At 43.1% G+C, this 13,848-nt stretch overlaps 1 protein-coding gene across 1 annotated transcript in view; it reads left to right on the forward strand.

The window, feature by feature from the left end:
* The window catches only part of ACTR10 (actin related protein 10), a 757,243-nt gene that overhangs the window by 101,044 nt on the left and 642,351 nt on the right, over positions 1-13,848 (forward strand). The window lies entirely within an intron of this gene.

Below are 13,848 nucleotides of genomic sequence, written 5' to 3' on the forward strand. Positions count from 1 at the left end.
ATGCCATCTGCCATATCACCTGCATGTAGCGTCTGTCTGTCTGTGTCTGTCTGTGTGTCTGTCTGTCTGTGTGTCTGGTATAACTTGTACAGTTCTTGTCTTCCCCTCACAGGTGTTGATGTAGGTGTGTTGCCCTCCTGCGGACCACCTAATTTTAGTGTCCCCACAGACTCTAGCAGTGATGTTGATAGTATTATTGAGGCACAGGTAGGGTTGTCAGGGGCTGAATCTGTGCCATTGGTTGCCATTCCACCTGTATCCCCCTCATCCTCGCACACAGTTCCCCTGCCTACACATACCCCATCACCACTAGCCATAGAGAAGGACAGTTGGTGGGTGGTAGCATGGAACAGGGAAGTGTGGAGACTATGGAAGGTGTGCCTGCACACCATGATCCCAGTCAACTGACTGGTGATGTCCCACATAGGCATGTGCCCAGCACTGCTCATAGGAGGACCACTGGCCAACATGCCCCTGCAAGACAAAGCACATCAGCTGAAGTCACCAGACGCATGTTTCGGGCTGTAAGGGAGGCACAGGCACGTGCTGAATGGCACAACAGAGAAGGTCTGAGGCTTCAGAGGGCTGCTGTCCATTCATTTACTGTCAACATCCAGGCACTTGCAAATGCTCACCATCATCTTGCAGATGTTTTGGATAGACGATTGGGTGACATGGTGGGAGTCCTTGACTGTGGCATGTCGATCCTTGAGCATGGAATGTCTGTGCTGGATCATCTGGGGGGAGTGAGGCATCGGGCATGTGGACGTAGGTCAGCTACATCACCTGTTGAAGGTCTGCATAAACATGGTACTGCACATGCCCGCTCCCATAGTGGCGGTAGCAGCAGCAGTGCAGCTGGTGCTGTGCAATCCACATCAGGATGCTGCAGGCCACTTGCGTGTGGTCCTGGACGGGTCCCAACAGGGACATGATTCCAGTGGACATGTGTCATCAGACAGTACCCAATCTGGACCTCTGCCTGGTCGTGCCAGTGCAACCCCTGGCAGGCGCAGGTCACGTGGCCGTACACCGTGAACTGTGAAACCTGCCTTGTACAGTGTGCAGCTGTCAATAATACCCCTGTGTAGGCCAGCCACATGCCAGACCTGTGTGCATGCATACACACACACACACACACACACACACGCACACACACACACATACACACTGGAAACAAATGTAGGGCACCTCAATACACACACGCATAAAATCCACACACGCCCAATGATATCACAGGCCCTAACACTCACACATGATGTCATCCAGTGGCGCAGCCTAGGCCTCTGGCAAACATGGTCACCCTGTGCATATGATGATGCCTGTGCCGCATCCCTGTCATCCACACCATCGGTGCAGGGACATTCTCATATGGTTTGATGCACAGTGTGAACATACTAGGTAGACAATTGTAGATCAATATTGTTTAGTGTTGACAGGCAGCAGACATACCATGTATTACAGTTTTAGAATGCATTTTGTATGTTTGACATTATGTATCATGTGTAACAACACTAACAGCATGTTGATCTTGACATTCTGCCTTCCTCTTTCAGGTGTAGTTGCATGTGCCGGGGGATGTCCGTGTTTGTGATTAGTGTCCCATATGTACATGTTGACTACCCACAGGTCAGTATGACAATACCTGCATGCACTTTGTAGTTTCCACATCACAGTTATATTCTCCCATGGTTCAATTATGTTTACTGTTCTAATGATCCAAGAGCATGGTAGCTGTGTAGTAAGCTACTGTGTTCAGAGCCGTCACATCCATAGTGTGTGACATCACAGGTATAGTTACTTGGAGCGGGGAGGAGGTAAAATAGTGGTATGGTGGATGACAAGGGTAAAGGCCAGTGGAAATAGTGGCTTCTCATTGGGAAACAGTAATACCCACTGCCATGACAGCATGCAAACACAGACACACCCACACACTCCGGAATTCACAGACACAGTATCACACACACACAGTTGCCAGTGTTCGGATGAGAACCCCTGCCTATGGGCATGTCATCATTATAGTACTACGCAATTACAAGACGCACCACAGAGATTACACATGTACAGGTAGTCGGAATTGCCTAAGATCGAGGACATCGACAGGGATACTACAGTGCAGTGAGTGTATGTGGGGAGGGGGGTCCATCAGTAGGCTATGTAACAACAGATCACACCCCAGGGTGTACATGTTAACAGGCGGTTAGAATGCCTGTCTCCGATTGATGATATCAACAGGGATGCTAGATTGCATTGAGTGGATGGGGGGAGGGGGCATTAACATTTCACTATGGTAAAATACAGCCTCAGTCCAGGGACCAGACAGCCACACACACACACACACACACACACACACTGTGGCATTCACAAAGATATACACCTATGTCACACACATACAGACACTTTACATGTGTGAGGTTCAGCCACCTGCCTATGCCTTTCTTTCTACACTTCACTCTGTACTGGTGTCAACAACGGTGTTCAGGAGAGTGAAAACATGTGGGATGTATTCCCAACCATATGTGACATATATGGACACACACACCCACCCGTGCCAGTAGTGTGAAACAAACACCTGCCTATCTCATGATAGGTATTACAGAAGTACAGCACTATTGCATTCGCTACAAAGCTTACTGACTCTTTCCTTTGCCAACTGTGCTGATATATGCACAGGGGAGGTATTACTGTTACAGGTGTCATGAGGTTTGCCTTCACTGTCACCCTTACTGCATTCTACATTGTCTGTCTTCCAATTCAATTAACTAAATCTGACCTTAGCAGTTACACAGGTTATTGTAGGAATGGTTGTAACACATCAGTGAGCTGTCCTCAGTAACAATTTATCTGCAAAGAAGCTCCACCACTTAGTAGTCATGTCCAAACATCTGTCCATACCTCATGTACGGCTTACTGTACTTAGAGCATATCACCATATACAGTTGGCAATGCTGATGCTGTATTGCAACAGCATGATGTACTAAGACAACAGTCACCTTCAGACATCAGACACTGCACACACATGGAATCTACACAAACATCAATACATGTACACGTATGCGGTCTACATCAGTAAGTGCACTAGCAGGTCAGGAGGGTACATTCCACACCTCCCCCACACCATGTGTGAAACATAGCCGAGCATTACACCATAATGGATGTTGTATTCATGTACTGGTAGGACACCACCACCTTCACCGAGTAGCCAAGTGTACATATATGACAACAGCACATATCAGCAAGACACACAAACAGCATTATTCCATGTCATGCTCCTACAAAACTGTTACTTGACAGTGCCATGGTGAAGCTAGGGCACTGTAATGGTCAACAGTGAGCACATCATATTTGCCACACACACCTCATGTTTACTGGAAGAGTGTCAGCAATGTGCTTTGTTAGAGTTAGGCAGTACACTCATTCAAGCATGTGCGAGGTCTGTGGCTTGTAAACATCTCACCCCAGCACGTATTGGCTATTGTGGTACTAAGGCTAATGTCCATACAGCACACAGCATGCATGGCTTGCAATTTTTGACATGGGGTATATGTAGGAGCTGTGGCCACACATGGCTGTACATGTCATGAACATATCACCTGTGACTACTCAGGAACATACAGAGCAGAGCTGGATTCCCCTGAGTCTGTCAATACAGGCCTTGTGTAGGTCCTATGATCCTGTTATTTGGATATGTTTGTAGGCATTGCATTAGGTGGACATGTCTAATGACGTATATGCCACATGGGGTGTTGTATGATATGATAGGTGTCATGGGTGACCAGTAGAGAGGGAATATTACCTCTGTTAACATAGATATCAAACGTTATGTACTGTTAGCATGCTATCTGCCATGTGCATTTGTGTAATGACTGTAGCCACCTGTATGTAGAAAGGATAACGAAAGTTATAGTAATGTCATTTATGTTGTATGAGTTTGGGATGTACATATCCAGGGCAGGTACAGTTAGGTCATATCCAACCAGGAGGGAGTTTTTACTGGTGTACAGCAACAGTCAACCGTGTAATGTTTGATGCAGTTTCTCTCATGCATATATGCATACTGTTTTGATAATGTGGTTAATACAGCCTTGGATCTAAAAACTTTATTTGGAAATCTACTCTCCTACCTGCCACTGCAACCTGAATACCAGGCACAGCTCTGAAACTCTGAAGGAATGTTTGTCAGAAGGCTTTGATATACAACAAAGACACCCCAGCCTGTAGAAGGTGTTTGTCCAGACACTGTTTATAGAAGCAGTGAGTACCAGATATGTTTAAAGCTGTACATGCCACATACTACTTTCCAACAATCCCTATTTTTGTGTGTGTGTGTGTGTGTGCACACCCATGAGTGTGTAGATATTCAAACGCACATAATGACAGAAACCTATATAAACTAAGTGCTGACCCCAGGATAAAAACTATGATAAAACATGTATCTGTGGTGCTTTGCATGTTTTTTTACTCTACTGTATTTGCATGTATTCAACAGTTTTCTTCTTATTATTATTTTTTTAATTAGATGTAGTAAAATTCCCCTGTGTAGTAGAATTAATATAACCATTTAGACAATGTGCACTCAAAATATGTAATCCCCAAACTCCCATGCTCACCTAAAAAAAAATTGTAAATGGAAATCTACAGTTACTTTGTAAAAAAAAAAAAAAAAAAAGTAAAATAAAAAGTAAAAAAATAAATAAAACACAAACTGCATTTCACATTCATTATATTGGGGGAAAGAGTAGATTTACACAAAATCCATACACAGCCTTCAGAAACAATGGTCACCTGAATCAAACCAATAGTAATAAAATTCACATTAAAATGAAACAAAGACAAAAGTACTAAACTCTTCTAGCCATTTTTGAAAATTATATTTCTGGTAAAACCTGTCTAATTAAAAATTAACTGAAAAATTTAATTAAAGCAAGAAACAATGGCAGTCTAATTTCTGCTTTCTTTCTCGACTTATCAAAAGCTTTTGATCCCATCTGTTATCCCAAACTATTATGACAGCTATCTTCTCTTGGTCTTTTACCCCCATCCCTACAAATAGTTCAACAACTACCTTTTGTACGGACAGCAGTGTGTCAAATAGGAAAGTGCACATTCAGCTTTCTTTACAGTCCCTGGCAGGGCCCCCCAAGGGATTTGCTCTGGGTCTTTTACTTGTTGATATTTTTATTAACATTCATACTGCATCTAACCATGCCTCCTTAATCCAGTATACCAGTGACTCAGCCCTCACATGTTTTGCCAAAACTCTGTCCTATCTTCAACATGTTAACCAACAGTTTTTTAACTTCTATTGAATCCTGGATTAATAACTCTGACCTCCTCCTAAATCCTAAGAAAACAAAGTTACTCCTTTTCCTTCCCAAAATGCACAACCTGAATTGGGCTGCCTCCACTATTAACTCCCTAAGGAACACAAAAATAAAAATTGTCTCACACCCAAAGATAACAACTTGAAGTTCAAGTTTCACATACATCAGACCATCAAAAAGATGCAGCAGAAACACTGGCCATTTTTATAGAATCAAACACTCTTTCACAGACAACTCCAGGAAAACTAACCTTGACATTTACCTTCCTTCATCCGTACTGTATGACTCGGATCTTGACAAATCTTCAGGCCAAGCTTGTATCTAAACTAGTACAATGCTACAGTAAAGTGGCAAAGTTTGCAAAAAGTCTGTCTTATAGGTCACGCCACTGTATTCCCCTAAAAAACTGAACTAAATGGAACTGCATCATGACCTCACCTACTTTCAGGTAATCATGCCCTACTATATATATATATATATATATATATATACACATATATATATATATATATATATATATATATATATATATATAAACATTGCTTTAACATTAAAAAAATGCAGTAAAAAATACACAGATGTCTGGTTTGTGTATTGCAAGAAATTAAAAACACTGCTCATAACATTTAGGTTAACACTTGTCATTCAGTTCATTCCCTAAATCTACAGGCACAAATATATGTGCTTGCCTACAGATAGATGTGTGTCTTAAGTATGTGTTTTTTTGCAGTGTTGGTACAGTGCGAGAGGAGGAACTCTCACTCTTGCATAGAGTCGTGGAAGTCTCACATAAACACAGACACACTTACTCCCTTCACAAAAGGAATGGCTGTGTAGAGACAGAGAGAGGCCAATGTATTGAAGTCTGTTGAAGAAGAAGCAGTCACTGTAAGAGAAGTTCTAAATATTGACTTCACGTGGCGAGGGAATTCTGTGGCCAAGAGTAGGGACTCCTGGAGAATATTAGCCAGAAAGTTTACTGGAAACAACTGGAAGAAGGCTGTGGATATATGCGGAGGATTACCAGACCATTTTTTTGTAGAACTTGTTGTGGAAGCATGTGCATTAAGAGAACTTAAATAAAACCTTAGTTTGAATCAGGCTATGGAAGAGGAGTAAGAAGACTATAATTTTTTTTATTTGAATAATTTTTATGAAACTGAACTATACTAGACATTTTTACAGTAATAAGGTAACTCACTGTGAAGTATACTAAAACTAAAGTATTGATGTTCCTCCATATCACTTGTGGTATTCATAACCTAAGGGATATCCTGTTGAGGCCTGTATACCTAAGCCTTTAGTACTTATAGGTACAGTACATCACAAGTATGCTCCCCGCACAAGGCATAGGGCATAAAGTTGATGTATGGATGCACACACTCAGAACTTCTTTGCCACCTGTCCAAACACCATTGCTGAACTTCGGTCTGAACACCCTTCTGCTTTGCTGGTTACCAAGCTGTGTTTTAGATAAGTGCCCCATTGGGAGTTCTTCTTATCTCTTTCTTTCTTATTTAGTGCTGTTGGGTTTATGTCATCCAGAAAGGGAAAAAGTCGCTCGTGGGAGGAAGATTCCCTATAAAGATCATCACAACCAGTGCCTTTTCTGTTTGTGTGCTTCCCATGACCCAATGCAGTGTTCTAGTTTGTCCCTAAGACCCTACGTAGTTGTTTGTCCTCTCTCAATTTACCTTGGAAACCAATGTCTTAAGCTGTTGGCTCAAGGTGATGTGGTGGAATTTTCCCATTCTAAGGGTCAGCCATTTGCCAAGAAAAATGCCAAAAAACATAGGTCTGATGTGGCTACTGTCCAGCCTCCCCTGGACATCTCTCTTGAGGTTAGTGAAAGTCCAGAGGTTTGTCTGATGTTTGCCTCTGATTCCTCTGCTGCAACGCCATTGAAAGCCAGCATGGATCTGACTTCTTGCACGTCCTCAGAGGTTTTACAGATTTCTGCTCCTCAGCTGATTATATATGAGGGGACCCAAGGGGTATTCCGCAGGTCTTAGTATGGGAAGAGATTCTGACTGCTCTTTATTCAGTGTTATCAGGGATGTTCTTCGTGTTTCACTGTTGCAGTCATCACATTTGTGTTATCTGCCTGCAGGTAGCCTTCAGACGGCCTGAATACCAGAGTCTTGGGATTTCTGCATCGGATGCTGTCGCTTCTTCCATGACGTCAGGTCGTCAGAGGTATAAAACATGCAGCTGACGCCATTACATCAGTCTTTCTTGCTGTGTGGTGCCCGAAGCAGAAGCAGTTTGCAAGTGCCGGTCGGCCACCTCCTGAAATTTTCGTTTTTCGAGTTTCAGACCTGAAGTCTTTTAAAACATAAGTACCCCATTGGGGATCCTTTTTTCTTGCTCTAACTGATGTCATAAAAAATTAATAATTGTCTTGCCTGTGGAAAGCAAATACCTCACAGAGATTTTCATTCTTACTGCGTCACCTGTTTAGGCCCAGACCACGACGTCCCTCACTGTCGGTTTTGTGCCTTGTTCAACGCCCGAACTATTCATTGTCGGGCTATTTTTGTAGCTAAATTCTTTTGCTCTCGATCTCCGTACTCCGAAATGGCTTCGATAAGCCATCCGACTACTGATCTTCCAAAAAAACCTAAGGATAAATACAAAGACAGACCGCATAGGTCCAAAACTGCCGACGATGCTACCGTTAAGCTAGTCGCCAGTACGCCGGTACTCAGTGAGGCACTTTCGCAGCCCCTGATACCTGCTTCATCAGATTCGCAGGCCTCTACTGAGACCCATTTGGAGTCCTGTATGCCACGAGATGCATCTTTGACTATGGAACCTGTGGATGTCTCTACCTTGGATGGGTCCGGAGCCGCTGTGCAGGCACCGGCTTCTGAGGGTGTATTCAGGTCTACCAACTTTCATATTAAACCGACGACTTTGTTTCAAATCAAAAATACCGAATTTCTCAGGCGTAACGTTCACACTATGCTTAGGAAACCAGTGATCAAAGCGCATTCTCAGGCCCACATGCCTCAAAAACAAATGCTTAGAATGGCTGGAGACCTCATTACTTTAATTAGGGGAAGTCAGCTTTTATTCCAGACTATTTTTGGTACCCAGAAAAGAAAACTCTTGGTGTCCTGTCCTGGATCTGTCTATTCTCAACACCTTTCTGATGGTTCCAAAATTCAAACTACTAACTCTCCACCAGCTGCTTCCTATGCTAACCAAGGATTCCTGGCTAGCAACCTAGACTTAAAAGAAGCTTATCTGACATTGCCTTAAGGGAATCTTGCAGGAAATACCTACGCTTCAGAGCAGGCTATATGCACTATCAATTCTCTGCACTTCCCTTTGGCTTATCTATTGCACCCAGGGTGTTCACAAAGTGCCTAGCTCCAGCCATTGCATATTGCAGGCAGAGAAGAATTCAAATTTACCCATACTTGGACGATTGCCTGATTCAGGCGGTCAGTCAGGATTTGCTACTACAGCACCTGGCATTTGTAAGGAGACTTCTAACTTCACTGGGGTACACCATCATTGAAAAGAAATCACAGCTGGTACCCAGCCAACAGATTGTATTCCTGGTAGCAAGCTGGAACACAACTTCCCAGATGGCATTCCTCACTCCAGAGAAACAAATTTATTTGACAAACTACTTCAGTCTACTGGCCACCAAAACCCAGCTATCTGCAAGAAAAATACTGCAAGCCCTAGGGTTCATGACCTCTTGCATTCTACTAATTCCATATGCAAGACTGCATATGAGGAAACTTCAATGGTACCTAAAAAGTCTCTGGTGTCAACATTCTCAGGACTTGGAAACAGTGATTCCTATCATTCCTTGCCTAAGGACAGAGTTCCTTTGGTGGGCAGAGGCCTGCAACCACAACAAGGGACTCCCTTTCACTCTACCCCCTGCTGCCCAAACCCTAACAACAAACGCATCAGACTATGCATGGGGGGCTCACATGGCAGAACAGTGCATTCAGGGCAAATGGAGCCCAAAGCAAAGGCACCTGCATATCAGTCAAAAAGAAATGTTAGCTGTACAGAATGCTCTGACAGCCTTCAATGGCCTTATTCTTCCAGGACAACTATTGGTAAAGACAGACAACACCACAGTTATGTGGTACATAAACAAGCAGGGGGGAACCCATTCCTACACACTCTGCAGATCAGCCATGGCTCTGTGGAACACAGCCTTGATCAACCAAGTGCACTTGCAAGCTCAATTCCTGCCAGGCAAACTAAATTCACTGGCAGACAACTTAAGCAGAAATCTCATGGACCCACACGAGTGGAAACTGGAACCCAAAATATTCAAGCTTTTGAGGAACGGGTGGGGGGCACTAGAGGTGGACCTTTTTGCTTCCCCTCAGAACTGTCAATTGAGCAAATATTGCACCAGAACTCCCCACAGCCAAGCTTGGAAAGTGGATGTCCTGTCCTTTACCTGGGAAAGCCTCTGAATCTATGGCTTTCCCCCTCTGCCCCTCCTCTCGGAGGTTCTACTAAAGATCAAACTGGACAAGCCAAGGACAATCCTGATTGCACCAGACTGGCCATGCCAGCACTGGTACCCTCTTTTATGAAGTCTGACAGTACTGCCACTATGGCACCTGCCTCAGACTCCTTCCCTGCTGTCCCAGCAGGCAGGTCAGGTTCTGCACCCTCAGCTACAGACCCTGAACCTTGCAGCCTGGCTCATCCCCAGCAACTCTCAGTAAGCAGGTGCTGGATGTCATTCTTGAGGCAAGGAGGCCTAGTACTAGAAAATCCTATTCAGAAAAGTGGAAAAGATACTGTTCCTGGAGCCATTCCCAGGGAAGGGACACGACTGTGCCCAGCTTACCTCATATACTAGATTACTTAACAGAAATACTCCACAAGGGCCTATCCTTCTCTTCAATTAAGATTCATGCCTCTGCCATCTCAACTCATTATAATACTGAGCCACCCCTCTTCTCTCATCCTCTGGTGAAACAGCTCCTGAGAGGAGCCAAAAATTTAAGACCCCACAGGAGAGCTCCAACACCAGCCTGGGACCTTACCTTTGTATTAGAAAAGCTCACGTTTCCGCAGTTTGAACCTGCTGCTACAGCAGAGTTAAAATTCCTTTCATGGAAAACAGCTTTACTTCTAGCCATCACTTCAGCAAGAAGAGTGTCTGAATTGCAGGCCCTTATGGCAGTGGAACCCTTCATTATCTTCCATGCAAATGGGGTTTCCCTCAGGACTAACCCATCTTTTATGCCCAAGGTGGTGTCTAGTGTAGCTTTAAACCAGTCCATTCATTTGCCAACTTTTTCCCCTAATTCTCAGAATAAAGGGGAAAGGATCCTACACTCCCTGAATGTGCACAGGTAGCTTAGGTTCTATTTGGACAGAACTAAGCGCAGAAAATCTGACCAGCTGCTAGTCAGCTTTTCTGCAGGGGCAGAGGGCAAGGCCATTTCAAAGCAAACCATTTCTAAATGGATAGCACACTGCATCCATTTCTGCTACAAACACCATGGGAAACCTACCCCACAGAGGATCAGAACACATTCCACTAGGGCTTACATCTGTCTCTACAGCATTCCTCAGGGGAGTCCCTACCAGGGACATCCTGGAAGCTGCAACCTGGAGCTCTGTACACACATTCACCAAGCATTACCACCTACCTATCTTTTCTAAATCCAGAGCTGGATTTGCCACAGCAGTCTTACAGGGCCTGATTGCCAGCCCTAATGCTTCTTAACTGCCTCCACCCTTCCTTAGCTTTGGGAATCAACCCAAATGTGATGACTACAACAGTGAAACACGAACATAATACAGTTGTGTACACTTAAATGTAGATGTTCGAGTGTACTCACTGTTGCAGTCCTGGTTACCCTCCCTCCAGCCCCCTGACTTCTCTTTTCTTCTACCTATCTTTTTTGTTTGGCATATCTTATATCATGTATATTTGATTTTTGCTGGGTGTGTTCCATACCATGTAATTGCTTCCTATTTTGGGGGCACCTGACATCTGGGGCAAGAAAAACTGATATAATGGTGTCGGCTGCATGTTTTATACCCGTGATGACCTGACGTCAGGGAAGAAGCGATAACGTCTGACATAGAAATCCCAAGACTCTGGTATTCAGGCCGGCTGAGGGCTGCCTGCAGGCAGATAACCCAAATGTGATGACTGCAACAGTGAATACACTCAAACATTTACATCTATGGTAAGTGTACACAACTGTACTCTCTGACCCTCCGAGGGTGTTTTGTGTGGACATCCTGCAGTAAAAGAAACAAAAAGCAAGCATATTTTTCCAGTTGTTAAAGATCCCTAACATGAGTGGCAGAATTTTACTTGTGAGTTATTTTAATGTTACCCTCTGACAAATTGCTCCCTTCAGATAAGGATAGTAGGGCTGTGGAGAGGCTGGGAAATAAAGGTTTACACTGCTGCCACTTTATCCTTTTGGGCCATAAGCTACCAAACTCATATGACCAGGTATGTTTTAGCAGTCCTTTCTCAGGTTTCCGAAGTGGTTTCTGACCTTCCTGACTCTGATGGAAAGGTGTCTGCCCTTTCCTTGTTGTGCTGTCCTCTAAAGTTGCTCGCCACTTTATCAAGTGCATCCACTCCAGGGCTGCTGGCTTTGGTTCAATTATGAGATATTACTCTTGGCTTCATGTTCAGGCTTTGTCTGGTGACATTAAGTCCAAATTGTTGGATGCTCCTTTGGATAGCAAAAATCTCTTCGGTGCTGCTGCTGAATTTTTCAAGTCTCTACAGAATAAGGGTACGGCCTTACAGGAGTTGGTACATATTTGTCTTTGTTCTATTTCTAAGTTTCAGAGGAATTATCCCTCCAAATCTGCTTTTGTTTGTAGACAGTCTTGCCTTCTGCCTAAAGGAAAGGGTTACCAAAAATAAGGCACTGGAAGGTTCACCAGAATAAAATCCACTGTTTTATTCATCACACACAATATTAAAAAACGTAAAGCACATCCAGAATGCATTAACTGTATCACCGCACTTTCGTCACAGAAAACTTCTTCAGATGAGCATACCAACTTCTGAAACCCCTTTATGTACAGAAACATCCCCAATTAATCAATTAACAAGCTGTTATACTTTTAAAAACACAGTGCAAAAAATATATACACAAGCAATGAAACACAATAAGTACAGAAGTGCATAGAAAATCATTTGTTGGTCAAGCAGGAATCTTGTAAAAACATGTAAACAAAAAATAAATATTTAAAAATATAAAACCACATTTAAAACACTGTTGTGTAGGTCATACAAAATGTTAACTAGCACCATCTGCTGGACAGTCACATAAAGCTTAGGTTAGCTAAACTTTAAATTAAGATTGGCTTCAATGAAACCATCTCATTCAAACCAGGATACCTAGTAGCTTCAAGAGCTAGTTGCCAGTACAGTTCCCTGTATTCTAGGAGTGTTTCCCAAGGGCCACCCCTAGGATCAATGGGCAATATTTCTGTTGCATAAAAATCAGCTCCTGCACAGTTCAAAGTATGTTTATACAGAGAATTGTTACTGTTTATCTTTTTTGTATCATACCTGTGTTCATACATTCTTGACTTTAATATTCTCTCAGTTTTGCCTATATAGAATGCTTCACATTTGTCACACAAGGCTAAATAAATAATACCATTAGTATTGCCATTAGCAAAACCATTTGTCTTAATAAGTCTGTCTCTACTTTTCAGATGAACCATCTCTCCAACTTTGACATAAGGGCATTGGGCACAACCACCACACTTGTATGTGCCCCTTTTATTAGAAAGGTAAACACCTGTCCTAGGGGTACCATTCTCCAAAATGTTTTTAATACAGCGTCCCCTTCTGTAAATACACTTAAAAGGCTTAGCAAATATATAGTGCAGGTCTGATGTACTAGCAAATCTGTTCCATTCCCTTTCTATAATATTTCTGGCCAACCCAGCATCCCCGTCATAAATAATAACCAAAGCACTGTTGTACCCATTATCACCTGACCTCTCCGATGTTTGAATATTTTCAAGGTCCTGATTGTCACTCCCAAACATGGGGGCAAACCTAGATTTTCTTGCTTCCAAAACTTTGTTATATACTTCTGCTAGAAGCTTTTCTGGGTACCCCCTAGCCCTGAACAAATCCATAAGATAAGCAATTTCATTAATAAAATTATTGTCGTCTGAGGTCACTCTGGATATTCGAACAAACTGACCCTTTACTACCCCTTTCTTCTGGTGATGTGGGTGTGCACTGGTATAATATAGGCAAGAGTTCAAAAATGTTGCTTTTCTATAAACTCTAGTTTTGAAATTCCCTCCAGCCTTACTGATACTGAGGTCCAAGTATCTCATCTCGTCAGAATTGATTTCATACCTAGCCTCCCAATTTAACAGCTTCTTCATTGACTCCATATCTAAATTAACATCATCATTTACAAATAACTCCACTCATCCAGCTACAATTCCCACTACCCCTTCCTTCTCAGGTTCTTCCACCTCCCACCTCCCTCTCAAACCCATACCTGTATCTACTGTAAAA

This window comes from Protopterus annectens, chromosome 6.part0 (genome assembly GCF_019279795.1).
Source record: "Protopterus annectens isolate FY-2018-M chromosome 6.part0, PAN1.0, whole genome shotgun sequence".
NCBI classification, from domain to species: Eukaryota; Metazoa; Chordata; order Ceratodontiformes; family Protopteridae; genus Protopterus; species Protopterus annectens.